The 4,224-nt window shown below is 44.2% G+C and overlaps 1 pseudogene; it reads right to left on the reverse strand.

Moving 5' to 3' along the window:
* Positions 1-2,478: 2,478 nt before the first annotated feature.
* LOC116071346 lies at positions 2,479-3,937 on the reverse strand (annotated as a pseudogene).
* Positions 3,938-4,224: the final 287 nt, after the last annotated feature.

Genomic DNA, 4,224 nt, shown 5'->3' on the forward strand with positions numbered 1-4,224 from the left:
GAGGAAGGGTATGATTTTGCTCACAGTTTAAGGGAACAGACCCTCAGAGCTCAAGGTGCCTAGATGCATTGTATAGTCCAGAAGTACAGCAAAGAATGCATGACTTTGTTCATTTTCTCTGTTTAACTCAGCCTGAGCTCTGGCCCATAGAATGGGCCCCGCCTCATCTACCGTAGGGCTTTCCTTCTCAGTTAAGCCTCTTTGGAAATACAGTCCCAGACATACCCAGAGGTTTTCTTCTGTGTGATTCTAAATCTCTTCAAGTTGGCCATCAGGACTAACCATGACACAGAGAGACTTCTGGGCACTGTTCCAGGGTCTTCAGGGATGTTACTATGATGCTCTTGAAAATATTAAAAATACTTTGTTACTTTTATCGGTGTCTGCTGAAGGGGGGAAAGAACTACTAGCATTTTAGATAAACATCTCTTCCGCGATTGAAATGTTCAGAGGAGAGGAGGAGGGGTGAAACAAAGGCAGAGGAGCTGCACTGTTCTTGGTGGTTCAAAACTGCCTACAACTCCAGTTCCGGGAGATTCAACACACTCTTCTGACATCCTTGGGAACCTGCACTCATATGTACATACCCACACATAGCACACACATAGACATATTTAAAATAATAAAAACACAACCTTAAAAAAATGAAGGCAGAAATGCAAGACAATACCTTGCTTTTATAAGACATCTGCAGACCCAAGTGAAGGGTTAGAGCTTTCAGCTGAAACAACCACTAGGCTTGTTGTTATAAGCTTTTATTTCTTTTTTATTATGTATCTTATTTTTATTATGGTTACTTATTGATGGTGGTGGGGCAAAAACATTCAGGAGCATATCTTTGCAAGCACATGGAGGTCAGGGAACAGCTTGTAACAGTCTATCTCTACTACGTGGGTCCCAGGGATCGAAGTCAGGTTGTCAGGCTAGGCAATAATCACCATTACCTGCTGAAACATTCATCAGCCTCGAGGCCTCCCTTCCTAACACACATTGGTTCCCTGGACATCCTTTAAGTCCTGAAGATCAGGATGAGGATAGAAACCCCAACCACTATATCCAATGTTATGTTCCGATGCAGAGTCAGCACCTGGCACAGAGCCAGATCTCACTGGATAATATCTAGATGAATAATGCTGGAAATGATTAAACTCTGATACTTTCAGAATAATCTCGGTGTAGAGTTGACCTTATTAGGAGTAAGAAGGGATAAAGATGGAGAAAAGGTTTAGGGAGGAAGAGAGAGAAAGAAATACAACCTATAGCATTCAACAGAATTTGACCACATTATATCTTCTCCTGGATTAATAGTCCAGGTCTGGAAACTATTAGTTTTAACCATGAGTTTCAAAGAGAGACAGCATACATGGTCATGTCACCACTAGTGTCAGTGTTTTGAAGTGAAACTAAACAATGCTACAACCTTCTCTGCTCTTATTCATAGTTATCCATTCAGGTTGGGCTCTCCAGGATCAGTTGTTCTCCATGTTTTGACCAGTTGGGGGTTTCTGTAATGGTCTTGGTGTATTCCAAAGAGAAGCTTCTTTGGTGAGTGTTGGGGAAAACAGTTGTCTGTGGGTATAAGGATAAGTGTTTAGAATGGAGTTAGGAATTAGACTGGTTTAGTAAAGCAATGGTTGTAGGTTCTCCTCTAAGATCCATGGCATCACTAGCCCCAGGTAGGTGCTAGGTCTCCAATACCAGGCATGATGTTTCTCCTAGCGAGAGGCCAATTTGATAGCTGTTGGTTACCATCAAGATAAGAATGCAATTATTGCCATGTCACATCTTTGGGGATATCTTGCTGTACTGGTCACAGGACATTGCTTTTAAAGCTTCTACAGCACAGTTCACTTCCTTAGGAGAAAAAGCACATGGCTGAGGTTAGCCCTTTTATAGCACTGCTTGTTGGTGACTCTCATAATCATAGAGCCTCTCTTGTCTACCCATACTTAAACAGTTAGACTAACTTTTTGTCATTAACTCCTAAATCGGTGTGGATCTTCTTCCCCCTTAAAAACACTGCAAGAGACGTTTTCCAAAGCCTTTCTATTTGCTGTGTTCTCAAAACCCATCACAGTGTCCCTGTCACCAAGCAACAGTTTGGCCTTTCTCAGGTGGTCGGTGACATTTGCTTTGTAGCGATGGATGGCTGTTTGCTTAGCTTTGGGGCTGAGCTTTAGTTCTAGGCTCTTTCTGCCCCTTTGATCAGTTCAGCTTCTGTGTTTAAATCCTGTGCTGTTAGGGAAATCACAGGGGTGGGCCTTAATTCCTAGAGGTCAGATACCCAGAAGGTGCCTCCAGTAAAGGTTTTTTTTTTTCTTTCTTGTTTATGGATACATTTAATATCCCTTGTCCAACTTTCAAAACATAATAGTATACAAAATATAAAATATCTTAAATATTTATAAAAATTGTAAGAAAAAATAGATCGTATGAAAATATCTTTATCTGAGTTCTCCCTCATGGCTGAGAGGCAGCTTAGTTTGCCTTGAGTTTGTAACTGTTGAGGGGGTAGGAGTATGCCCTGCCTAAGACAATTCTGTCCCGGAGGAGCTTAAATAAAACATAGCAGTTGCAGAAAAGGATGAGGGGCATGGAGATCGTCTGGTTCCACTTCTCCAATCGCAGCAAGGTATACAGCTGGTAGAAGACAACGCTGCCCTCAATGAGGGTAAGCAGATTCAGCACTCGTAACCGGCAGTGAAACAGGAAATAAAAGCGGGCATGGGATACATCTGAAGGCACTGCCATGTTGTAAGGTCTCATGGCTCTATATAAACATCTGCTGTGCCGCACCAACGCCCCTTGAGGCCATATTGTGTTTTCTGACCAAATGTTCTGTGGAGCATTGCTGTAGAACCCATATTCCAACTTCTGCCACTTGCCCAGGTGAGCAGCTGATTTGTGTAGCAAGTCACAATATTTGGATGGTAGCAGTTGCGTGGTGAGCATGACAAAAGCATTGATCCACACCATAATGAGGTGCTCACATGACCAGCGCATGTCGTAATACTGGGTACTCTTCACAAAACACAGCGGGAGAAATGCAACATAGCAGGCACTGAAGAGGGAGTTGAAGAGAACTTCCTTGATTCTGTGGTTGAAACCTGCTTTCAGACATTCTACTTCATTGCGAATGAGATCAGGAGATGGGGGCAGCTGTGGGTGGGGATGGGCGTGGCGTTATTAACCTGCTCTTTTAGAGACTCCAGCAACAAGGAGAGGAAATCTTTGGATCTGGCCAAACTGCCCACATTTGAAGCTGCCTCCTCTACTGCCTGGTGCTGAACCACATAGTCTGTGAGAAGAAGATGGGCTCTGCTGTCTTGGTGGAAACTGTAGAGAGGAACATAAACACCAAACGGATAACCAAGGAAGAGGAGATGGAGGACTGAATGGCTTCGGAAGAGATTGACCAGGGTCCAGCAAAGCACCCCATCCACACAGAGTAAGGAGCACCAAGCGGGCCACTATCAGAGCTGTGTAGCGAACCATAGATGCTGCATCTGCTTTCGCAGCTTCGGAAATGAGGGGCCATACAAAAGCTTCCTCGCAGGCATCACTGTGATGAATGCTGCCAGGTAATAAGGAGATGAAAATTCAGTGAAGTACAAGATGCAGGATGATTGTATGGATACCACCACAGCATCTTATAGATGTTGATATACTGAATGCACAGAACAATCAGCAGGTAAATGAAGAAAAGAAATTCAAAGAACGGGCTCCCATCTACTGGTAAGTCAGGGATTTGGCAATGACGAACAGGACCTGGGGTAGTTAAGGCTGTGGTGGGTGGGACTGGAAGGCCAATAGCACTACCATTCCTGTTCTTCAAGCCTGTTCCATTGCTACAGCCTCCGCCAACCAAAGTCTGTATGGAAGGCAGAGCTGAACCGCTTAGTTGCTGCCTACTGGGACCCCTCTGTCTACTGCGCATGTCTAGGAACCAGGTAGCAGGAAACCAGGGGAAAATGAAAACACCAGGCATCCTCTTAGTGAGGGAGAGGGGGTCGTTCAGAGGCACACAAGACTCACAGAAGACTGTTTTTAAAGGCCTTTCCCCAAGATTCTCTAGACAATAAATAATTTCTGGAGTAGATGCCGACTCTTAGGTGCTGTGGCTGCCTGTCCGTTGGGCAAGGAACTCTAGTGATGTCATTTTAATGAGTTGCCACCCGTATGGTAATGGGCTTTACAGTGACACAGCTGTTAGTCACCCATGTC

Source organism: Mastomys coucha, unplaced genomic scaffold (genome assembly GCF_008632895.1).
Source record: "Mastomys coucha isolate ucsf_1 unplaced genomic scaffold, UCSF_Mcou_1 pScaffold22, whole genome shotgun sequence".
In the NCBI taxonomy this organism is placed as follows: Eukaryota; Metazoa; Chordata; class Mammalia; order Rodentia; family Muridae; genus Mastomys; species Mastomys coucha.